This window comes from Trachymyrmex cornetzi, unplaced genomic scaffold (genome assembly GCF_001594075.2).
Source record: "Trachymyrmex cornetzi isolate Tcor2-1 unplaced genomic scaffold, Tcor1.1 scaffold743, whole genome shotgun sequence".
NCBI classification, from domain to species: Eukaryota; Metazoa; Arthropoda; class Insecta; order Hymenoptera; family Formicidae; genus Trachymyrmex; species Trachymyrmex cornetzi.
The window spans coordinates 161,799-188,578 of record NW_017300074.1 but is presented as its reverse complement, the minus strand read 5'-3'; the positions used below and the strand labels follow the sequence as shown (position 1 = coordinate 188,578).

At 37.1% G+C, this 26,780-nt stretch overlaps 1 protein-coding gene across 8 annotated transcripts in view; it reads right to left on the bottom strand.

Moving 5' to 3' along the window:
- The window catches only part of LOC108767979 (protein turtle), a 269,485-nt gene that overhangs the window by 139,364 nt on the left and 103,341 nt on the right, over positions 1-26,780 (bottom strand). For all 8 annotated transcript variants that reach the window (XM_018518147.1, XM_018518138.1, XM_018518146.1 and 5 more), the window contains exon 3: positions 13,781-13,819. The gene's annotated coding sequence lies outside the window, so the exon portion shown is untranslated. The remainder of the gene's footprint in view (positions 1-13,780; positions 13,820-26,780) is intronic.

The window sequence follows — 26,780 nt, the reverse complement described above, 5'->3', positions numbered from 1 at the left end:
TACTTATTTTATATGTTAGTTTTAAACCACCCTTAAAGTCAAAATAACAAATATAAATGTAAAGTATTGTGTCAATTATTTAACATTACTAGTTCGTTAATAAATAACACAAGGCGAATGAGTTATAATACTTTAACTTAAAATTTAGAGTGGATCTCCTGGGACATGTAAAAAATGTTAAAATTAACATTTTCTTTTTTACTATATATACGATCTTCGACGTTACCACAAAATCATTTTAATTGAGGGGTAACATAAAAAAAGAAATTTCTAGCTGATAGAAGCGAAAAGCGTTTCAATATGCCATCCTAAAGCCGATTAAAACATTTGTTACGAGTTTTATTTAAACGAAACAACGTATGGCTGAATTTGTACATAGGGCTGTTCATTTCAACGTACCGCTACGATGACAGTCGCCTGGTCGTATCGATCGTACGGACTCGGATTTCCAATTATTTTGACGGAGGAAACCGTGGCTGTCGTGCACGGTTTAGATCATTCAGAAACAGAAGTGAAGAGACGTCTGTCCCGGGATAATTTTGTGACGGGATAAATTATACCGGCACAAGCATGCGCGTTTCCCGCATATTCGAAGAAGATGATAACAAGGTCGACAATAACGGTCCTACATCCGTTTCCACACGTGACAATTTCCCACGTGCGGATGTGTGAAAATTTTTCGATGTTCCTCGAGCGCCACTTCTACCAACCGGAAATTAAATTTTGATAGCGTCTATAGAATCGCGTCGCAAAATTCCATTTTAGATCTATATTTTCACAAAGTTCGGCAATATTCATTTATATTCATGGGAATATATGTAGGAAGTTAGGAATCGACTTATTAGACCGAAAAAATACATATAATTTTGAGTAATGTTATTGTTTATAAATTTGATGTATGGGGTGCTTTTAATGACGTAATTTTTCTGAAAAAAAAAAAATATTTTAGCCGAAGGAAAGGTATATTAAAAATTGAATATTATGAATGAAAACAATGAATATTATGGATATAGATTCAAGATAACGTGCGCGAAGATTCTTCCACACTGTTAAATTTTATAGGGTCAAATTAGCTTAATGTGAGTCGCCACTGTAGGTCTCTTCTGTAACTTTTTAACGACAATTTTACTAGCTAGGGATATCGTTGCGCAGGTATTTTACATAGTGAAAAAGCTGCGCAACGGCAATATAACGATACCGAACTGTCGTTAAAAGTTACAGAATTCCACTGCTGCTCTCCTACTAAATATATCGTTATTTTTTTACTAAAATGATAATTAAATTTTACACTATATAACGTTAAATTGATACTATATAATATCAAATATAACCATTGTTTTAGTAAAAAATAACGTTATTATTGAGTAGGAGCAGTGGCGGTTCACATTAAATTAATTTGACCCTAAAATAAAATTTAACAGTACATCAAGATGAGAAAAACAATTAAAATCACAACCAGAAATAATGATAATTTTCGCCCATTAATACATTTGGTAACCATAAGATGGACATACCTTATAGCCATAGCCGTTATAAAATATGCCAACCTTATGGTTATCACAATTGTACTACAATTTTCATAACCAAAAAATGTGTTGATAGCGATGACTTTTGGTAGCAGTTTTTTCCGTAAACTATCGTGGAATATTGAGACGACGAATGTTCATGCATAGGCTAATTTCGAGCCCTAAATTGCCAAGAACTTCGACCGATTCTGCCGTGTATCAGAGAGACGACAAGAACAGTGGCAATAACGTTGTTATCTGCCGTCCCACGTGAACATTTCCCACACTATCTTATCTGCCTATATCGAGATTGATATCATGTCTGCATGTGTATAATTACGTACGTAATTAAGCAATCATCATCGTATCAGACACGCTTATTCACTCCGTTTTGTGATAATATGGCGTTAAGTCAGAAAGAATCTCCGTTTGTTATTCTCGCTCTTACATTAAATTTGCACAGAAGAAGTCACTGCTAGTAGCACGACGCAGACGACTTTTCTACTGTTTTCCCTACGCAAATAGGCACAACCTCTTTAGGAAAACAGGAATTGAGGCAGGAAAGTAAAACGAAGACGTCTTTTAAGAGCCTCGCACAGCTGAAAACTTTTCCGCGGTATAATATAATATAATAACCCGAAATCTTATATCTTATATTACTTACTTCGAAACTAATTTCACTAATTGAACATTAAATTGTACTACGCATGATATGCTAGAAATGTCATACGTGTAATTAGTTTACTTTTGGATCGAATATTAGAGCCAAACTATTATGCATGATACATATAGATCAGCAGCTTCCATTACATATATATTCTCTTCCCCCTCCTCCCCCCCTCTCTCTCTCTCGATGTTTATGCGTGTGTATGTACGTATTATACTTGATGTATACATGCAGACACGGATCATTAGCTGACGTTAAGCGAATATACATGTAGAACCACATAGCCATCGAATACTCGTCCAGGGAAATGCCCATATGGGCAAATGTCTATGTGGACATTACGAATACGACAATAGATAGGATAGCTACTCGCAATTACGTGTTGACGTGCATGCATGTATATAATTTTTCTCTTCACATCAGTAGACATAGGTTAATTAATATTTGTTTGCGATTGGTCCGTAAATCGATATTGAATCGCACATTTGCGAGCTTTGTGTGCGCACATAGTTATGCATTATATGATAATGATTATCGTTTACTAATATACATATATGGAATAGATAATAGTATACTTCTGTTTCTGATATGCAGAAACAGCGAATTCATGCGACTGGCTTAGAATCGAATATTTGTATTATTTATCTCTCTCGTACACGTCGCGCGCTGTAAATGTGAAAGTAAATAGATTTTACTTAAGCCTGATCTATATAGCATGCAGAACGCAGGTCGCAGGTCGCAAGTAAAACGTATTTCAGATTATAGTATAGGTCGTGGGCCGCAATACGTAGGATCGCAGGATGCAGGATGCGAAAGTTGAAGTTCATCCAACTTCCTGCATCCTGCGTTCTGCGTCCTGCAACCTATTATAATTAGATTAGTTTCTAGTCTTGCGACCTGCAACCCGTGTTCTGCGCCTTATGTAGATCAGGCTTTAGATAACACATGAAAGAGACAGAGAGAGAGAGAGAGAGAGAGAGAGAGAGAGAGAGAGAGAGAGAGCAAGATTTAAGGTATTGAAATCTGAAATATTAACCCTTACCGTACCAATATGGGTAATCAGTGACCGAGCGATTCCTGTTCGTGCAAGTTTCTTTGAGTCTTTTGGTAATTATAAATTATACTACATTTTATTATTTTCCAAAATAAAGAGTCAATATTTATTCTAGAAAGTTGACAGTATGTTGGTGAATTTTTAGAGATTTTTTGAATTATTTTAAAGAGGTGAAAACAATGAAGAGATTCTAGTGATCCTTGATGGTATGGATGAGGCACCAAATTGTACATGGTACGGTAAGAGTTAAATCGACATAACACAAGATAGATATTTGTAGATGTGCATTGTATTTCCGATGTTTATAGTCCATGCGCGTACGCACGCATGGCGAATATCATTAGTCGACGTTAAGCGAATATACGCATATGTATCCGCGTAAATTGTACCACCGGGTATCAATTTTGGCGATGTATGCAAACGACGTGCGCGGTTAAACGCTAGCGAGAGGAAACACGCACGTGATGATTCCCAGGCGCGATAGATTTCCGCGTGACATGATTTTGTGCGCCTTTCGAACGGAAGAAAATTATACAATACGTCTCTCCCCTGCGGCGAGAAAGCGCGCGTATAGAATTTTAACATTCGTCACTCTATTAAACAGGGGATTGTTACAAATGAACAACGCAATTGTCTCACTTCAAAAGCGAGAAAAACAATTGTCTCCAACTTTCAAAGCGCATGTTTGCGCTTGAAAAATACGTTTTCGTAAAAATTATAAGCCGATGTAATGGAAAAATAGAAGTACATCGTGCAGAATGCGTTAAACTGTCTTTAAGTTAATCGCTGTCGCAAAACGTGCAACCGCTATCCGGTTTGAGAGACAAGAAAAGTCCAAAAATGTTAATTCACTTTCACGACAGTAACACGTTTTGGCGTAGCAATTTGTCCCGCGTCCTGGAAAATGCAGGGGCATAAACTTTGTAATTTAGTTACGTTTTCTCGTTCACGCGCAACGCTCGCGTGGTGCATGCAAATGTTGTTATTCGCGTTGATCCAACGTCGAGTATCAATTCTGGAGATACAAATGAGAGTGATAGAGAGAAAGAGAAGTGCGACATAATTTTTCGCGAAGAGATCACTCTCCCGAAATAATGAGATCAATTTTACATCGCATTACCGCGTACGATTAAACATTACTTTTCCCTCCAAACAATACTGATTATTTTCCATCTGGGTTATTCGATACCGGCTAATTTCGAAGCTTGCGGTTGTATTTTCATCTACATTCCATAAATTCGAATTCTGCGGTTATATTTTAGCCGGCTAGACTTTGATATTATCGAATGAATTTGGAAATATATCTCTTGCAGATATTTAGGTATATATATATGAATATATATATATAGTATACAATATACGAAAGCAATCTGACGAAAGTAGATATACTTGCGTACTCACGAAGTATTCTAGACAGCATAGATCTATTTGTCAATGCTACATTTGTATGCGTTGTACGTACCAACGATAGCTTCCGGAATATACGCTCCTTGGTCTGTGACCGCGCGTCATAAATCTCAGCTGAGGCTGTTAAAGCGAACGAATTAGGAGGAGCAGTTATTAAACGAAGCGGTAGCGCGGATCGCATCGGGTATATCGCGTCTCTCCACCGATAGAGATACACTTTATCATCGACGATTGGAATAAAAATGAAAATAAAAGCGCCGGTTATGGGACACGGTAGTACAGACGCGCACGCGATACGTACGGTGTTGTTCGGAAATCGATTAACCCATATACGCCAGGAAAATATGCCTCGCTCATAGATGCCGAATGTTCGTGTGAATCGTGCTCTCGTGTCGCAGATCACTTTGTAACGTTGTTACACAAGGGATTGTGCGCTCGCTAGTACAGCGTAGTAATCGTTGCAGGAAGAGAAGGTGAGAGAGAGAGAGAGAGAGAATGTGATTGATATTGCGTTGGATGTGTAATGTGCAATAAAGCGGTAAAGAGATCGGATACCCCGCGGCTCTCGATAATAGTTTAAGCTCGCGCCTTTGTCAATTTTGCATTAAGTTGGGTTAATCCGTTCGTTACGCCGCTGTTTCGAGGGGGATCAAAGGGGAACGGGCTTGTAACGAAAATCAAAGCTACGCGACGTGATGCAAAATTCAATCGGATTATAGGATGGACACATTACCTACAGCGCGCGGAATGCGTAAGACGAAGTTACGCTCATTCATGTGCGCGAGTGCGTAATGCAATTGCGTTACTCGAGGAAATTCATGTTCTCTCTCATTCGTTCTTTTATCTTGATTTGTTATGCCGTGTTTATCTCTCGATGCTAAAAAATTTGTGTTGACTAGTTATAGTGAGCAGAAGTGATCCTCTCTCTCTCTCTCTCTTATATATATATATATATATAAGTTATATAATTTTTTTCTTTCTTGAGTACCTCAACTTGCGTCTATTTAAGACTCTTATACTTGCTTGAGTGTACCATCATGGTATGTATCTTACTTTTTTCTCTATTCTTACTATTTTGAGAACACACATTTTGTCATTATTAGAGATGTAACGGAAAAATACTAGAATTTTAGGATAAAAAACTCGGAGAAATTAATGGTTTTTTTCCTTTTACTTTGACAATTTTTTACTCGGATATTTTTTTTAGGTCATTTAGATCTATTCGCATTGCTTGAAATTCCCCCCAAATTTTTACACTTAAAGTGTTTTACACTTAGAAAAATATATTCGGGCGTTGAAATTAGAGAAGGCACAACAATAATACATATTTCCGCTTCGATATTATAAAGACAAAAGTATTAAAAAGTATCGAAATAACAAGAAAAATGAATTCTATTTCTTCTTCTACATATTTAACATGAATTCTAAGGTTTTTCATGAATTTTATGTAATTTGGTCAAAAATACTGTTTTTTACAGTTAAAAAAACTAGTTTTTTACTTGATACTTATCTACGAAGTAAAAATACCTTTTTTTGCATCTCTAGTCATTACAGTTTTTCGGGGTTCTTATAATATATTATTTTTTATATAATGTATTTGATAAGCGCTTGAGGGAACTGTGCGTGTCAAATAAATGGCGATTCAGTTAATTCAATCTCTCTCCCTCTTTCTCCACACAATTATCCGTGTAAAAAATACATGTAGAAATAAATTTGCAAAGTTTTCTCCATCACATGCTCGATGCGAAATCAAAAGACGCTTAAATCACTTATTCAATTAAAAGTAATTGTTCCTGTAGAATAATTGTACTAGTGCCAAGTTCAGGTATGTTCAGTATAATTACGAATAAGTATGCGAAATAAACAAGACGTGAGTATAGCATCATGCGCGACTACGCTTCTTCTAACAATCTTCTCGTTTCAAACGACTTCCCCTCGCAGCTGCCAGGACGCCGCGCCAGCATTGCTCTCGTCACGTTGGCGTATTTACTGTAATCAGACCTTAATTGGAAACCGGCTGCTCCGTGTCTTCGAAGACAAGACGCTTCCTTCCGGTAGAACTCACATCAAGATTACTCAGTATGCGCGAAACTCGCAAACACACGCGAGACGTTTGAGAAGAGCCAATCAATCGGTCTCTCCTACCACGTGGAAGTTTCATTCGCTTGCTTACCAAAATCTTGAATATAGTCACGATTAGTGTACAGCTCAGGCGTATTAAGGAAATCCGTGAACTCGACAATAGGCAAAAGGAATATATGTAATGGAATGAAGAGATGGGATCGATTGATACTAAAACAGTATTTCATGAATGCAGAAGAGATGTATTAAATATAGTTTCATTTCATCTGATAATTGGATGTTTTCTTCTTATAATTAGTAATTAGAAAAGCACATTGAGAAAAATAGTCTGATTGGATTAAAGAGTAATTCTGGGAAATGGACGATGTTTAAATTTGCTAGAATTCTAGTTAAAATAACTAAAATTCTGATCGATATAATAATTTTGATAAAAATTGTAATAACCAGAATTCCAGTTAACTCAAGTAAAATTCTAATAAATTTTCAGAGAATTTTGATTCGTCCATTTTCAATCAGAAATTTTTTTCAGTGCACTTTTGAGTTCTCTTGTTAATTATATGTATATGTATATAAGGAAGCAAGTTGTATTAACGCGTACAATATGGCATTTATCTCTGACCTATCGATATTTGTCGTTGACTACATGTTACGATTTTATAAGGGTGTGATTGACTTTGATTAATAATTATGATGCGATCATAAAAGGACCACTAAAATGTCGCGATAGATTGCGTCAACTCGACGACTCTCATATTGGGAAACATGTGATCGTGTCGCTGCCTATGTCACGTATGGCAGTTGTCGCAGTTGCATCGTTACCGCCAATCCTCTCTTGTCATCATCGTGATGCTCATATCGCTCGTTAATCGCGTGATCAATGATGCTGTTGACATTATACCTCCGTGTTACTTCTCGATTTGTGTCTCTACCGTGAGGCAGGCATAGAGTCAATTACATAAATGCACAATTAGACACATAATAATCCATTTCTTTCTAACGCGATACGAACAATAAAATATAGAAAACAATTAGAACATTGAATTATTCGATGTTTTAATCTAAGCTTGTTTAAAACTTAGCTTGACAGCTAAACACTTTCTTCTCTCCATCGTTTCATTGAGCAAGATAAAGAGAAAAAAAGAATAGACACTAAAATTCTACTTACCATAGAAAGAACAATTTTGATAAAGTATCTAAAAATTTAGAACGCCCAGATCTAAAAATAATTTTGTTTGGTATCAAAATAATTATGTAGGACGCTTAAACTGATTGCTGAAACCTTAAAAACTTTTTGCAGTATTGTTTAAACATTATATGTATATAATTACTTTGATAGTTCAATAAAATTATTTTCAGATTTGCATTTAGCTAAATTTGTAGATATTTCGGCAAAACCGTTCTTTCAATGTATAGCGGCTACATCTTTTTTTGTTCTCTGTCTGTTCGACGTTCGTTCAACGAACTGTATTAGAGAGGTGGAAACGTGCAGCTCGCAAGTTAAGTTTTAAACAGGCTAATTTTAATATCGGCGAGATTGAAAATATATTGCATCTATGATAACATTATAATTCCAAATTCATTGGTATGCATTAGTTTGAAGTTTCTAACAATTTTTGAAGCTAAAAACAATTTTTAACTAGCGATTTAGCTACAGGCTGTAACGAGTTAAAGCAATATTGTCTGCCTCCAGGAATAAGTGCGCGGCACGTGAATCGCTTTTGTTATTTTGTCAAGCTGTACTGACGTAATATCCGAGACGGAGAAAAATTCTATAAACGTGAAATCTCTTCCGTTCCCGCGATAGATATCGCCGAATTGAAAATATCTACTTATTTTTCTTTCGTTCCCTGACGCTTCGCGCGGAATCGCATGAAGACGCAACGACGGCAATGTAGATGGCGCATTGTCACGAGCACCAACGCGAATGATATTTAAAATCGCGGGACATAACGTGGTTGTCGTCGTTTATTCAGACCGTTCCTTTTAACGGGCGACGTTCGACACCGTTTGACAGACGCCGACCATTACTTTTGACACGTTTCTATACGTACGCCACCCGCCGTAACCTTTCGAGGTTTCACCACATCATTTATGAACCCCCTTTCACGAATCGCGCGAGAAAAGTTTTCGCTTCCACCCCCGCAAAATCGTCCTAGCAAAGTACATTTCAAATCGCATCGCCATACCACCGATATTTTCGGCATTTATTCGATGGACACTATCGAACGCACCAACAAGCTCGATAAAGGTTTGTCCACTCTTGATATTGATAAATTGCGGTTGCAACCATTTGTCAACTCTTATGGTTATTCCTAGCATTACAGGCGCTCGATCTATTGAGCAATATTTTGTATAAAGAATCCCGCTGAATAGTTTTTCCGGCACTGCTGTGTAAAAAATGGTTCCGCATGGCGCACATCTCTCGTGCGGAATTGCTGGTAGTTCCGCGTTATTGTTTAAGTATTTATAAAACGCATAAATATAATATATCCATAAATAGCGCGACTATGCGTCTATTATATATTTTCAGCTATTATTTTGAATCTATAAACTCGAACAAGTCCGGTTCGCTTGTTATTGTTGGGAATCGATAAACGTGAAACAGTGCATCTCAATGGAAGAGCAAGAATAAATCTTCAATGAATAATGTTCATTCATGCGAAAAGCGAACTATTGAAAGGAATTTAATAACACCGTCATTGAAACGCGAGCAAGGAAAAGACGTAACCTCGCAAATGAGGAAATGAAGATAATAAACGTGCGAAAACTATTTTCTAATGCGAGCGTTCTCGTCGGATTCGAAGTGGGAATTTTACGAGCCCTTAAAATAAGCGACGCTCACTTCGACTTTCTACTTCTTTCACTTTGCGTCTTCACGAAATAATGGTATCTCTGTAGCGGTATATTCGGGATAATTCTCTGTTAATCCTGCAGCAGCTATATCGTCTTCTGTACTGCACATGAAACCTTATTAGCGCTAATTGGTAATCGCGTTGCGAGAATAATCATTTTTATCGCATATATATGAACAGAGAAAACACAATTAGAGAAGAATTTAATCATCCACGCGTCATATCTATCCGTTTTTAAAGCGGCAGGATCGGAGAAATCTCTTCGCAATTCATTTCGCGAAGCGCCTGGCGCAATCGATGAATACCCTTATTCCTGCGTGAATACTCGATACGCTCGAGTTTTTCAATAATGGAAAAGCATCTTTTATATATTATTTTCAACTGCTTATATCAATGTTTTCATTTAACGTTCTTCCATTAGCTCTTTCACGACGTTTTCATCCTCTACAAGCGCTGTTTGCTGTAACATGGTTCTGACACGAAGTTTTCTATTGTTAATTTATTTTCCAACGATTTTACTTTGTCTAGAGCTATACAGTCTTGATAAACCTTAATCCCATTACTTATCTTACCCGATTTCATTACTCATTTATGATTCTTTTTTATTTAAGATCTTTCCGAACTTGCAGTTCTCTCTACAAACATTTTACGGATCATACTTAAACAAATCCTTGAGTCATATGTACATTTGATTTTCCCAAACATATTTTCTGTATTCTAGGCATTTTATTGATTATTATTTTAACGATTCTCTGCGTCTTTTATTGAAGTGAACGTCCCACTCGATCAGATTAGTCAGTGGCCTAATTTACATCGTGCACTTGACACGGGTACTATAACTAGTAACTTTTTATTGAATTGTCTTAATTTCGGTGATACACGTGTAAACATATACACGATGGGTAAACCGCTGAGAACATTGCGGTGTACGGATATGGAGCATTACTAAGCATTACTTAAGAGAATTGTATTATAATAAGTAGTATGAAGTTATATGCAATACTAAGGCATTAATGAGTATTACCGGGGCATTAATGGGCATTAATGGACATAAAAATTGGGCATTACTGGACATTAGTAAGCACTGTACACAATTTTGATCAGCGTTTTATCCCTTACCCAGAGAAAGGTTTTTTCAATTCAAAGAAATGTTTCTTTGCTAAAGAAAAAATTTCTTTGGTTTAAATATTTTTTTTTAATCAAATAAAAAACATTTATTTGATTTTAAAAAGTGATGTTTAAATCGAAGAAATAACGTTAAAAAAAATTGTTTTTTTAACAGCATAGCAAAGAAACATTTTCTTGAATCGAAAAAACCTTTCTCTGAGTGCTCGCATATACATGACACGTATATTTAATTAATCATTTTGATGTATTATATTGTACCAATTTAGTATATCATTCTTTAAATACATTACTCAAATTGAGGTAATTTAATAGAAAGTTACTAATTAATACGTGTAAAGTTACTAATTAATACGAGTACTCGGTATAAAAAGAATCATCCTGTTTCTCGTTAGCCGCTTCTGACACACGAACCTTCCACTTAGTCTGTAAACTTGCCTATATCATCATTGAATAAAGTCCGGTCACAAGACAATAGTATTCTACCCCTTTTCAATAATTACGGTGCGTCTCGTTTGTAACAACATGTCGTAATAACCTGTTTTCCCTCGTCCTGGGAACCCGACAGACTCTCTAGTACGGATGGCGCGACGATAATCCACGCTGAAAAGCCGACACTGCTGCGGCACTCGAGTTAATAGAAAACCGCACAACTCTCTGCGGTTGTCGCCGTATGTACGTGCGTACGAAAACGAGCGAGTTCCGATGGCAAGGCCCGCCAATGTTACGCGTGCCACGTACCACAGGAGAGAACAAACACGATGGATGTTCATCGAGCGAGGAAATAATAATGCGTGCAATTTCTTTCTCGTTCAGATATGCGCGACAATTAAACGCCAACGTCGTTCGAGTCTCTCATGAGGCGGCATTTCACCGTTTCGCGAAATGAGAATAATAACTCGCGACCGTAATAAAAAGCGATGAATGAATTTCGTATGTCGCATATAGCGGACAATAATTCGCGTGGCAGCGCGACGCGGTTATTACGTTTATACGACAGTCACGGGAAATGTAACATTTCGTGTAGACGGCCGGAAAAAATATTGTAGACAAATTATGGAATTAACGTTTAATTAAGCGATTGAAATCGTAATGATTTAACGGTTGAATGATTCGCAAATTTTATAAAGGCGAACTTCATTAACTACGCAGCACAAATTACATGATGCGAACTGAAAATGGAACAGTGTTTTCATAGTATACAGACGCATCTAATTGGCAAAAGAACATGTAATTAATAGTAACGAGTTCGTTTCTGGAGAGTTACGCGCTGCTTTAAATTCAAGCAGTTGCGAATCCGCGCGCAGAATTTTCGAGCTTGAAGTTGAAGCGGGGCTAACAATGGCTTTCATTAAAACGCCCAAGTCGCGACTTCGTTGTTGGAACTCTCGTACCATCGTTGGCCGTTAATAAAATAACGTCGGATCACTATTCATTCGCCACGGGATGAAGTCAAAAAATTAACCGCTGATCCAAATTCATTCACGTATATCATGCGCGGGGCTGGAGTTTACAAAGTTCGAGCGAGAACAAGGAAACGGCCGACCGTGGGCTTACGCAACTTTTGCACCTATACAAACTTTATTAGCTCGAAAATCGATACAGGCAGAAAGGCAAGTTTGCAAGTACCATCCGGTGGTGTGATCCCAGGACGACAATCTGTCTCGTAGGAAGACGCCAGTGACTCACGAATACGTCGTCGATGGCGTCGGTCGCTATTCTATCCCACGTAGATCTCGTTCTCCGTAGGTGAATCCATTCCCGAAACTTGAAATAAATATGATGCCATCGATCTCCATTTCAGTATAGCTCCATCTATTTACGCAACGTCTTGCACGTAATTGTTTGAAACACGGTATGCAAAGGGAGCAAACAAAGAGTAACAGTGTAACATAGAGAAATAGAATAATGTAAACAGATTTTGTGTGTAACTAAATATGTAATAATTTAATTTTATAATAAATTAATATATATATATATATATAAAAGAAAAATAAGGCAATAGAAAAATAAGCTCAATCAAATTGAAATAATAACGAGCAATGAGCCAAAGTAAATATTATTTATTGTTAAAATTTATGTTTGTAATAATAATGAAACAAATGTCTCGACCTCTATCAAACCGTTTTCAATATTAGACAAGTTGATGTACATGATACAAATATCGAACGGCAGTTCGAAATATAAAACTTCGTATTATGCACCACCCAAAATGACTCGTTTCTGCTTGATAAAGATCCATTTCGTTGTTTATTAATCATTATTTATCAATCGTCGTATAAATTTTAGCAATAAACATCTAATAGCTTGGCTCGCGTAGCCCATCATTATTTCAATTATACATAATGTATATAAATTTTGTAAATTGAAAGGAATTGAACCTCAACAAATTATACAATTTCTATAGCATCGCGACTGTTAAGCTTATAATAAATTATAAATTATATCGAGCGAACTAGGTGTTATTTTCGTTTAAGCTCATCCATTTGTCATAGCACAACCAGGGAAACTAAATAGGTTGTAAGTGAAGAAAAGAATACGTCATTCCCGTGATAAATTTCCTTTGCAACTTTGACGCATGTCCTCAGACTATCTGGTCGCGTTAGCCGGGGCATCATGTGGCCTCGTACTTGAAAAGCGGTATTTTTCAAAAGATGAATACAAAATCATTCCGGTTGCCAGAAGCGACCAACGCATTTAGATAGCTCACCTAGCATCCTAGTTCAGCGGCGTCTCGACAGCTGGGCGTCGTGTCGACCTAGCCTTCCGACGGCGTCGGCCGTCATTTATTATTCGATATGAAAAGGCAAGCCGTTGAGACGCATTGAAATTTTTCGCGAGTCATTAGGAAGAGAAAAGAAACGGCGGATTTCAATCCCCGAGAGACGCGAAGGACGCGTCGCATCTGAATATCGCAATTCCTACCTCAAGGTCTGTCACAGTTATAAAAAGAATCATTTCCTATCGGTTATCCGTCGATTCAAAAATATGAGAAATGCATTAAAAGTTAAATGATAATCAACGATCACGACAGTTCTGATTTTTCACCATCTTATACACAAATTTATAAAGTAATGAATAAACTCACCATACGCCGAAAATATCGATTTCTCCTCGTGGCTCAGACCTGCAATAAAATAATAATAGTTAGAACACTGTAAAAGTGCATATAAAGAATTTTAATAAATCAGAGACTGGCCATAAGAAGATCACTTTTGATTGGTCCATCATTTTCTGATAATTTGCAATAGTTGGAGCAAGATATATACATGCATCTTTTTCTCTCTTTCGCAGAATTTTGCAGAACATAAACGACACACTTTTATGGTCAGTCTCTAAATAGAGAATCTTTAAATTAATGTCGTAGTAATCATTCATTAAACTTCTACGGAATTATGTAAAAGTACGAAACCAGCCATGGGAAACAACATATCTATTGAAGTTGGCCTTGAGAATAAAGGTGATAATATCTCATCCATTTTCTCCCATCAAAATCAATAGGCAGAGGCGAGATGAAACCCAGGCAGAAAGGGAGGAAAAGTGATCGTCACCGACGCAACCACCTGCCGGCCTTTCCGCCAGTCTTCAGGATTTCAGCCCAGTAATTGCTACGGCAATTACCGCGAATTACGGCGATAATTACCGTCATTATGCGGTGCAGTAATTTTGGTAATTACTACAGTAAATCGCCAACTATCCGATTGCAACCCGTCGCTCCTCATCTTGCGGTCAGTACCGGATAACTTTTAAGTTATACCATCCTTGACCAGCTACGTTAGTTACAAGTCAAATCAAATTTCCATTCGTAATACTAGAAAACTGAGGGAAGTACGTTCGAGACGTAGCACGGTGGTCAATCGCGACGCTAAATTGCAAAATGATATAATTCGGAACGTACCGTGCTTAAATACACACTTTAAAAGTCGACCCTCGAGATATTATCCCTCGAGATTAAGAGCAACGGTAAGCTATGTCGTAAAATAAAAAGAGCGTTAATTAAGCGATGAATGAGCTGGCGTGTTTTTCTTTTGCACATTATTCGCGTAAAGAGTCAGAATTTTACAGGAATAAGTGGCACACGCCGGTTCAAAATTAATTCACGGAAATGAGATCTTTCGGAGTTATTAACCACCCTCTGTATTTTCATAATCGGCGAGAATTCGGTTTAACAACGAAACGGCGCTACTCATTTCGGCTTGATAATGAAATGAAAATAGGTAGGAGCGCACGCGCGAGGGAGTAAAAGTTCTAAAATATTACTTCGTAAAAAAGTTTGCGACGATTTAATTTACCACGTTTCCTTCTTCTTATTTCTAAGATGAAATTATTAACGTTATGTGAATGGTAATAATAGTAGATATTTATATGAGCAGAGAAGCTTAATAACGAAAATTTAAAGCAAGAGCAGAGAATTTAAAAAATTACCTGCAATTACACGTGCAATGCTTTTCGCGAAGAGAAATATAAGTTACATATATTTCGATTTATCGCCAGAAGTTGTAAAGAACAAATATCGCTAACGACGATCAAGTGTGAACTATGATTTCTTTCTATGTACAACATATGCGATCGGAACGATCGTTCTGTCTACTCGTTCCCATAGCTCTATTTCGATATTCGAGACACGAAGTTATTTAATGTGCTGCGAGAACGACGGCTGCTGCTGTAAGAGGTATTACGGCAGTTGCAACAGTAACGACAGAAACCATATACCACGGCTGTTCGAGCCAACTTTGCTCTTTGTCGGTATGAGTCACCTTTCATCTGTTTCGAGGCTCGTAGAACAATATGTCTCATTTCCCAATGTTTGCCGTCGTTCGAAAAACGCGAATTGTATTAATCAATAAAGCACGATAAATATTTCATCAATTCCAATTTTATCACACCTTGTTAGTAATATTTTTAAAATAACGCGTATCAAGTTGCGATTAAAGCATTCTAAGCGTAGTACAGCAACATTTTTATCGTTGCCGCTGATCGGAACGTCATTGTCGAATTTGGTGTGACGATCGTTTAGCCGGAATGTTTGCCCGAACACAACCGAGCGATGCAACCGAGCGATACAGCCAGTGCATTTGAAATGATTACCGGTACAGTGCATCGCTGCATTGAATGGCATGAATTGTTAGCAGCTATTTGCAAATTTATGAACCACTCAGCCAGTGACAATTTGCGCACAGACAGCGTTTGTCCCACGCCTTCGTGTCCTTCCGTGACAAAGATAAATATTCAAAAAACTATGTATCAGCGACATGGGAATAGTAAATAGACAGTACAATGTCTATGATATCTCGATATTTTAATCGCAATGATATTGCATATAAATAAAACGAATCGTTCGTTTATAAATATGTTTCTAGCTAGACATTCGAGCCTTAAAGACTGCATTAATTATATGGAAAATTTCGGTGAATTTCGATGAAATAAGTTAGTTTAACGTAGCTTTATAATGTCATGTGAACAAAAGATGTTCAACAATAGATAATTTTTAAGCTATAGAGTATCAAATGTGCTCTATAAACACAAATTTTACACCTTTGATATACCATATTTAAGAACTATTCATTATTGAGCCTTGTATTTTGACATTTTTTGTTCACTACATTAAACATTAAAGAAGTAATGGCAACCTAATCTCTTGAGTTAAACAACATTTTGTTATTTTTAACTTATACCTGTGTTTAAAATCAATGTGTGTAAATCAATCCTTTCAGTGCTTAGTTTCCAAACAATGTCATGACGTATATACTTCAATAAAGTAAATTTGAGTCAAATTTAATATAGTTTCTTGCTAAATTGTTTAACTTTATTTTAGTTAAATTAATGACACACACACACACACACATCATCATCATTAGGAACAGTTATTAGGTAATTTATAGAAATGATTAAAGATCAAACAGGGTATGATTTGACATTATAAATTTAACAGTGTACATTATACACAAACTACATTATGTGTGAAAGCTAAATTATTTCACCGAGACCCAATATGACTCCATATGAAGGCGGAGTCCTTTACATCTTTAATTTTCGAGTGACGATAGTTAAAAATAATTTAAAGAATCACGCCGGGCTTCGTAAGAAATATTCAAATTATGAGTACGTCAAAATAGATCGCGTTGTGTCTCAAAAAGTTAACCGCGAGATATTTTTTATACCTGGCACGTCCCGTTCATTCTCTCATCGTTTCCTTACTTAAGGGAAGAGAAGAGCCGTATCTAACGACTCGCATGAGCGGACTGGCAAAAGGCTGCTCGTGGAAATACCGAAAGTTATGAAAGTTTTATGACAGGCCATGAGAGAACGTCGGAAGATGCAGAGAATGGAGAAAGGTGAGGATGAAGGGGAGAGGAAGTTTCATGCTAGGTGGATGGCGATGGGGTCCACGGACATTTACGACGAACCAATTTTTTCGTTTGATTATTCAACGCGCGCGGATGCGCCCAGGCTCTCTCGACGATTGCATCTGACGGTCGACCGTGGTCTGAAATTTTGGGAACGGAAAAAAGCGCGACGGAAATCCGGAAAGCCTGGTGACCGCAGCCTGAAAAATATAACACTATTCTCGAAAACGACGATCTTTATCGCTGCGAGGGGAATCGACGTTTCGACCGCTGGTTACGTAAATTCCTCGAGACCGCGATTTGTTATCACGTTTTGTGAAATGGATCGTCGAGAGGGCTGTCACGAGGGAGGCATGAGAGGCCAAGTCGTTCGAGAGTAAGCCGAGCGCGGGCGATAAATCAAGACTCGCACGATAATGAAATTCAATGCTTCGGGCCTGGGTGCGTCAGTCGAGTTTTATCAAAAGCACCTATTTATCTTTCTTATAAAAACAGTTTGAGAACAGTTCGCTCATAAACGGCATCGGACGGAGAGAGTGAGTCTCGTCCTCGAATCGCTCTGGCTGTCGCCACTCCGTGAAGCGAAACTGGGACTCTGAGATTGATGGTTTTTCTTTCACCCTTGGAATTTTCCAAAAATAGTGCCGACATTCATAAATTTCACAAACGACCTCAGGTGAAGACATCCCGTCTGTCGCACAAGAGTTCTCTTAATTATAATTTCAAGATAAATCGTTGATTCTTCTTCAATGATTATCTTGATAATCGGTGAAGGAAAATTAATTTTCTCAACTTTTATTAGATATCATTAGTAATTATATGTATTATTAATTATTGAATAGAATTAAAAATTTATAGTTGGAATTCTAATTTTTTGCATATAATAATATATTTTTTATTATTTTTCGAATTATACGGGAAGAGTAAATAATTTCAGAAATCAAACTGAAAGCGGAATAGACGAGTTAAAGTAAAACAAGAGAAATTGAAGAAGTAAAAATAAAAAACTCTTAAGTGTATCATGTCGAGTGACAAAGGGAAGCGTTAAAGTTCAAATGTAGTAAGAACGATTCGATTTGTACAACCTGGATTCTACTCATCAAGTTTCCTTGCTCCCGTCGTGTTCTCTGTCTCTCTCGTCTATAATTCCTTATCGGTTTCCTTTCCGAAATCATCATTATCCTCTATTCTCGCTGGAATACGACATGGTTAATGAAATTGAGACGTCCAGAAAGCGAAGAGAAACAGGACTGGCAACGTATCACGGAACCGAATGGCAACGAGCGATCGACGATAAGTCCTCTACAACTCGGGAGAAACTGCGCAAGTCGCACCGTTTCAGTTTGTATTTGTCAGGCCGAAAATACAGTCGTGTGTGTGTGTGATCGTACCGTATAATCACGAGCAGCGTCCCTTCCGAAAGATAAATGAGACACGCGCAGCTAAAGGACGGAGCTAAAAACAGACGCGTTATAAATAGATTTCGAATGTAGTACTCTAAAATTGATCTCTCTGTCGTGTTTTCGTTCTCGTTTGCGCGTTACAAATTTCAACGAGCTCCGTTGAGGCACATGCAAAGGGTTACGAGTAACCGATTTGGTTAGCCGAATTCACAATCCTCCATGGGTTAGTCTTCAAAAGGGTCGCAAGTGTACAAATTAGCGGTGACGGACCGGTCATTCAGACGTCCATCGAAATGCCGGTGTATTCCGAGTTTCGAGTGTACACCAGATACAACATTCAGCGATGACATCCTCTCATTGCGAGCCGACGCAACTCTCCGGAACGGGATTCGGTACTACGTATGCATCGTATTTAATCCACGTTTTACGCCTCGACGGTCCGCAGCGTGATTCAATTACGTCGCCAGGGGTGGAAGTTAGGGGGAAGGTTCTGTCGGGGTCGCTGCCGAGTCTTGTACACACTGAGGATGATGACACCACCCCCTTGTTTAGCGTCCCCGTACCTCCATACCTCCTGCATCTACGGACTTCGCGACAAGAGGATGTTTCCGCGTGCATTTGCGAGTAAATTAAGGCTCGTTTACACTACGTCGTGACCTTAACGATTATAAATAGCAACAATGGTAGTCGCGAATCATTATATGAGAACGCTAGAATTTTTATGGATCGAACAACTGTGTGTGTGTGTGTTATTATTATTTTTTAAAATAACAGACATATCAATTTGATTGTTAATTCATAAGTGTGAAAATTTTTTAATAAAATATAATTTTATCCTTAAGCCTCCCCCGTATACCCATTTCTTTTTCTAATGCTTTTTCCATTGCTTATAACCGTTTTATTTATGAAGATACTTACATTTGCCTGGTATCATTATATTCCTTAATATCTAAAAAATATTGATGTGGATTCAACACCTCCGGTGTGAATTTAACACCCACGCGGTATCTATATAATTCTCACTTTGTGTTTGGTGTTAATATTAATTAATTTGGTGTGAATATATTAGCACCAATGTGATGTGGATTTAAAACACATTTAAATCCACATTATATTGGTGTTATATTAACACCAACACAGTGAGAATTATATAGACATGGCTATTTTTTACAGCGTAGCGTTTCAATTAAAAACAATTTTTTTACAATATATTCACTTTTATGGAAGTTATAAACAATCAAACTGAATGGATATGCCATACCAAAAAAGTATACCCATCCAATTTGATTGCTTATACTTTTTAAGGGTTAAAGTGCAAAGTAAAAGGCTGTAACAATAAACTAATAACACTTACTAAAGTAGCTTTCAGTTTGTGCGGTTCTCTTTTTTTCCTGCGAAATAAAATTTTACGATGCTTATTACATTTTTATGATTCGAATTAATTTCAACGTGGTCGCATATTATATGCATACGTCACACACATTTTCTCGCGGAGGATTTCCGCAAAAACAGAGTAAACTTTGCCTCTCGAGGGACAGAGACGCAGTGTGTGATGCAGTAAGAGACTTACGTAAGAGTGTATTGTGAAACACGCAATTTGGTGCACGCTAGTGGATCACGGCGGAAAGAAGGTAGCAACCGTCGACTCCCAGTGCATCCCCGTGAAAATTTGACAACGTGGTGGCGGAAATTAATTTCCGCAAAGGCGGGTGTTAATGCCGGCTGTACTGGGAGTATTATCGCTGGGATCCGCCGTGACCCGACTTAGGGCGAGACGCGTGCTACGGGTTTGCCTTTACACGTACGACCGTACGTAATTGTTCAGAAAGATGCGACAGCACGCGTCGCGAAAATTGAACAACTGCGAGGTCTAATGTGGCCATTATTCAACGCTCGTACAGCGAAGACGCATAAACATGGAGACACGTAAAGGACTTCCACGAAGCAGGAAAACCAGTAACGTGAACTTATAGTTTTGCAAATGCAAAAACGCGATTTTCATGAATAAAGTTTGCGCCGAGAGAGACTGGAGAAAATTGTTATATTATTAAATTATTCATAACAATTTATACCGTTTTAATATGCGCATATATTTAGTAGCCGTTTAATATTTTAATTATTCGCGATATACACAAATTATTTATTAATCGTATTAATAAATATAAGATTGGAATTACATCGTAAACTCTATATATATATATAGTGGAATTTTTCCAATTTGATGCATATTTATAACATATTTATAACAAGTACCTTCTCTATCAATCAAGTAATAATCTTTTCTATAAATCTGCGAGATCAAAGCGCTGTGAATTTTTCTAAAATTACTAATATATTCATTTCAATATCGAGCCTTAATGTATATGCCATCATAAAAATTAGCTCATTATTCACGAGAGACAGCTCATTATTTGAGGGTGTAATAGGCAATACATAAATCTGTCCAGTATGAATTACTGAAATCATATAATATAACAATGATAAGGTCACACGCATATATGCCGCCGTTGTATATGCATCAACCACGTTATTAATCTCGCACTATGAGAGGGTAAATACAGCGACCATTACGTCGGCCATGTTTATGGACTACCCAAGGCAATGTTTCCCAACGAGGATGATGCTGAAACTTGAGATCTTAAAGTCCTCTAAGGGATGCAAGCTCTTTAGTGAAGCAACGAAATCATCGTGACATTGTTATGCGACTAAGGAAGTACGAATTTCATATTCTGATTCGATAATTCCGATAAAACAACTTGATTTTGTTTCGTTTTGACTACTATTGTAGGAGAAGAGTTTAGGAATCTCTAAAAGCTAACATTGAACGTACATCCGAAAGGAAAGGAAATTATCAACAATCTAAACCCTGTAAACGACTGAGAAAGCAAAATGTTCACGCGATACAATACAACGTTAACGAAACAATATTAATATTTACATTAAAACAAAGCCATGTTGTGAACGTTCATTTCCATAATATCACCGTCATGCGATCGCATCTGTTATCTGTGTATATCAATTTTCGACGACGAAGTCGGCAAATGTACAGACTAATAGATTCAGCGTGTTTGCGGAGTATCTAAGTGTAAATGCCGGTACATTCTCATGTGTCCGTGCACTTTGATACTACCTCGTGTGCACCCGCTGAAAACCGGAAATCGTACGCCGTCAAAGTCATCTTCTTCGTCGTCGTCGTTATCGTCGTCGTCGCTGTCATCGTCATCGAATGCCAGTGTGACAGTAACGATTTCACGCTTCTCAAAACGTTTGTAATTTCTTTTTTATCTTCTTGCTGTTCGCCTTCCTGCGGCAAGAATGTAACGACACCACAACTATTCCGTTAGAGATGCAAGCCGTACGTTTGCTTGCATTCCTGGAGTACCGAATTCGTCTCACTCGCGTGGGAAGCCAGCCTTATACCACAAAATGATATGCATGTGGATAGATGAACTCTGGCTTATTTTATGTATGTCATATAAAATATATTATAAATATATACATAATACCTATATATTTTTGTATATATATATATATATATATAAAGATTTAATGAATTAAGTGGATCCTAAGCCAACAGAAATTACTGACAATTGCAGATTACCAATTTCTCCGAATTGGCTTTATAGATCACCAAATCCTTTACACAATAAAGGTACAAAAAACACCAGCCACACTAAATTTGACGAGAAAATCGGGGAAAAAATTAAAAATTCACTTTATTTCAGCTCTTACAGTTGTCACCTCGGGTTATAATTTCCTTAGTGCAGAAATTCTATAGATCGTACCAAATGATACTTTTCCCGAAAGCGTATAACATGTACAAACAGTCCTAAGCTTGCGAAATAGCCTAACAAAAAAGATTTTCCGAAATTAAAGTCATCTTTTTTGTATAATAATTATTTTTTTCCTCCTTTACAGATTCGAAAATCCTTTTCCACGATTAAAAGATACACATTAATACGTGTCTGTGAGGTGGAATTTATTCCGAGAACGACAAAAAATTTCGAAATTGAAATCCTAAGAAAAATTTTTTTATTATTCTCGGTATAAATTCCACCTCACAGACACGTATTAATGTGTATACTTTAATCCTGGAAAAGGATTTTTAAGTCTGTAAAAGAAAAAAAAATTGTTATACAAAAATTACGATTTAGTCGGCAACAGACGGCTTTAGAATCCCCTTAAAGCTTTAGAGAATAAAAAACTAAGTATTTAAAAATATGCAGCAGCCGGAATTCTGTCTAAAAATAATCTTAGAGCATCGAGGTTAGCATATTTTTCATTTTTTGTCTTTTTGGCATAAAAAACACGGAAGTTTTATTATTTTTATGTACTTATTTAAATTCTTTCTGGTATATTCATGATTTTTTGGTTCTGTTCCGCAAAGCGTCCATAAAGAGTTGATAATAATACTTGTAAAGCAACAATCATATATATAGTTACTTAATTTCATCATTTTAATGGCACGTTTATGGCATAAAAATGTTTAACGCAAAATTTTGGAAAAATATGTCTGGTAAATGACATTCTTTTATTTTTGGCACGCTACATTTTTACCATGTGCACAATAAATTCAATACGATTTGTTATGTGATATATAATACATTAGATTTATAAAGATCTGTTTGGAGCCGTTGCAACAACTGTGTATATCAAAATTGATATTAATCGATAGTACATGAATACATGAAAGGTATTCCATCGATTACCCTGTCTCGTGGCACTTTAACTTTGGAACATTTCCGCGTCGCGCGATTTAAAAACGCGAGATAAACGAGCAGCCGTTTTACTTCGCTCGCGCGTGCACGAGTATACGGATGATTTTAACTTTTGCTGTCCAATATCACGGGGGCGGAAAATTCGAGTTGGCGGCGGCACAACGGCCGTTCCCGCTACCCGCTGGAAAATATAAAAATGTCCATCTATTCCTCTCCCTTTCCCCCTTCGGCCATTGTAAGGAACGGAGACGGCCGACGAAGGCAGATCGAGGATAGAGAATACCCAGTGGGATAGAAAAGTCGCGAGGGTGAATTCCTTCGTGCCTCGAAACGCATGGAGGAAGGGTAGCGGAGCGGTATGGAATTACGAAGTTTAAGATAAAATGGATTCGCGGAATCTGAAATAGAAAATTCCCTAGCTAATACCACGGCAGGATTCTCATTCCCCTCGCATAACCTTCGTCATCCGGGAACGCCGCTTTCTTCGTATTCCTGTCGTGGTGACCGTCCATCCCTCCTTAAGCAGCGGTGGGAATAAGAGAAGATAACTGAACGTGAATGAAATCGGTCGCGTGCCTTTCGCAATCATTCACTATTCCTCGGTACTTTGAGTTTCACGATAATGAAAAGTGGAAACCGCAATTACCTCCACACCACATGGTTTTTCAATCTTGCTCATTATTCCGTAGTAATAGCTAACATCTTAATCTTCGACAACAACGGGTTATTTGGATCGAATCGAAATCTTTTAGATTACACAATCTGTACGATTGGTATTATAAGGTTCTAAATTGAAGATAAACAAACTTGAACCTCTCTCTCTTTCTCTATCAATCGCTGTATACACTAAGAGAAATGTTTTGTATGAATAACCATAGTTTGGTTGATATTACAAAAACTTTCTTTTAATTAAAAAATTGTGTTGTTCTAATCAAATTACTACTTCTGTATTTCAAACAAAGACGCTTTGATTTTGATATAGTTTTCATAGCTGTAGTGGGGGGTTAATAGCTACAAAGATATGATTTGATAGTAATAAAAATATCTGATGAACAAGATATATCTCAAAACATATCTCGCAGACTACCAAGTTTAGTTGTTTTACTCGCAAGTATTCGAGATTTGCCGATAAAACTTATTATCTTACGAGATCATCATTATAAGGGACTAATATTAAGAGATACTGATCGATAATTGGCTCATGTTTATTGCAATTATGGATTGAGAGCTAAAAAAAAGCCGCGCGTTGGCGGCATTACGCTATTTGTAGATCAGCATGTATCTAAGCGTAGTAAAAAGACGATGAAACAGTAAGTGAGGTAATTGAAAGGAAGTAATTGTGAAATGAAAACAAGTGCACATTTGTAACAGTAACTACTCGTTTTACTGTGCATCCATGGAAAGACAAACGACGCTTGTGACCGTTATCACTGGCCTGTGATAACGTTACTTACTAGTTTCCGAACAGATTGAAAAGAAAAATAGAAGCAACCAATACCAAATGAAATCGAGCGTCTCTGATTTCCTATTTTCCTACCCTATTTCCAACCAGGTCGTCTTTCTGAGCTAAGAAACTGCGTTTACTTCCCTTTTTCTGTGAAAAAAACGAATGAGCTTTTACCATTCTTCTTTTTCTTTAAATAAAAGAGAGGTATCGTGAAATATATAAGATTAGTTTTTATTACAAAAATTTATTACATTAATCTTCTGTGTCATTTCGCTCGATCATAATTTCACTAATACATCATTGTGTACTCTTACGATATTATTTTATAATCGAAAAGTTATGCAGTTTCATAATGTTACTTTTATATATAGATGCGAATAAAATATTCTCAATCTTCTGCGTGAGCAATTTGGGCATCGATGAAAAAGTTTTCTGCATCGCGTGAGAGCCCATCCTATTAATATTAATTATTAAGCCACCAATATCCAGCGGTATGCCGTTTTATCGACCTCCAGCCATTACTGCAAGCGATGCAAGACTCACACGCCGTCTGATAAGGGTATTATCGATCGTCACTTCCAGAGCTAAACGTGCATTTGAGAAATGATCGCAGATAGAGAAGGTGAGAAAAGATTACAAGTGATGCGTATATACGAGAAAATAAAAGGAATACCCAGAAACAGAAACATGTTATCTGTTCTTTAAAATCTTAGGATTAGAATCAGCTAATTCTAAAGAGTGGCAAAGGCCGATATTCATAGTCGATTCTTATATTTGAGACTGTCTTAAGGAGATCCTAAAGTGAAGCCTGAACTCCAATGAGATCGTTGTTTTACTGATAAAATACGACACATCGTCATATTTTTATATACTACTGCATCAATATCGCACTCACACATACGTACAAATTTTTTAACAAACTAATCTTTCGTATTATTAACTAATCTTTCGTATCTAAACCTAATTCTAAGTACTCAACATTGATTGTTCATGTAATCTCTAGTCCAAACAAAGATTGTTTTATACGTACGAAGTATAAAATTTATATATAAAGCAAACATTATTACGAGTTGACGTTAAAAGTCGGTAACAAAACTATAATTTTCCAACTTTTTTCGTTTTTGGCATGAAGTCGACCAGTTTGGACTACATTATTGTTTATACCTTAATTATGGATAAGGATTTTTTAATCTGTAAAGACAGTTAGAAAAACACTTGTTTGGAAAAAATTGATAAAACAGATTTACTTTAGAATCTTCTTAAGTACAGTCTTAAGATGACATAAGCCAATTAGAGGGTTGTATTATTAAAACGTTATTTAAGATACACTGTTAAATTTTATAGGGTCAAATTAACTTAATGTGAGTCGCCACTGCTCCTACTCAATAATATCGTTATTTTTTACTAAAACATTTTAATTATCATTTTAGTAAAAAATAACGATATATTTAGTAGGAGCAGTGGCGACTCACATTAGATTAAATTTGACACTATAGATTTAACAGTGTAGTCTTAAAATAAGAATGGACGGCGGTATGAATACCGCTCAAAGAGTGACAATTGAACCAGAGTGTTGAAAAAGAAAAGGTTTCAATTGTCAAATTTTAAAAGTGAGCTTTCACTCTTTAGAGTTAGATTCCACTCCAAAGATTTTAGAGAGTGAGTATAATATTATATTTGCATAAATTAATGGCATACTTTTGATGGCCTTGTGCACATTCGTGGTTAACGCCAAAGTTCGGGGAACAGCGCGGACGGTTCGGAGGTCAGGTGAATTATACCACATCCATTCTAGCCGCTAACACGCACCCGCCCTTTCCGATCCGGATGTGCACACACCCCTTATAAGCGCCACGCTCGAGGTGCTCTCCGCTAATCGGATTTTTGCACTCCTCGCCACAGGAAAACTAAAGCCACTGGCGGGATCGCCTTTTCGCAGATAACGCAGCAACGTTCGCAAAAGTAAGCCCACTAAAAGTGCAAACGCGTAAAACGTAGCAAGAATATATGTATACTGTACGAGATGTTTAAATTCACTCGGTCACCAGGCGCTGTTCAGAACAATCGATTTTTTTACGCTACCCAGACAATATCTATGACTACGAAGGATTCAAAGAGTCAAGCTGAGAATAGATTGCGTTCATTTTTCACGTTCATTAACCTTCATAGAGCG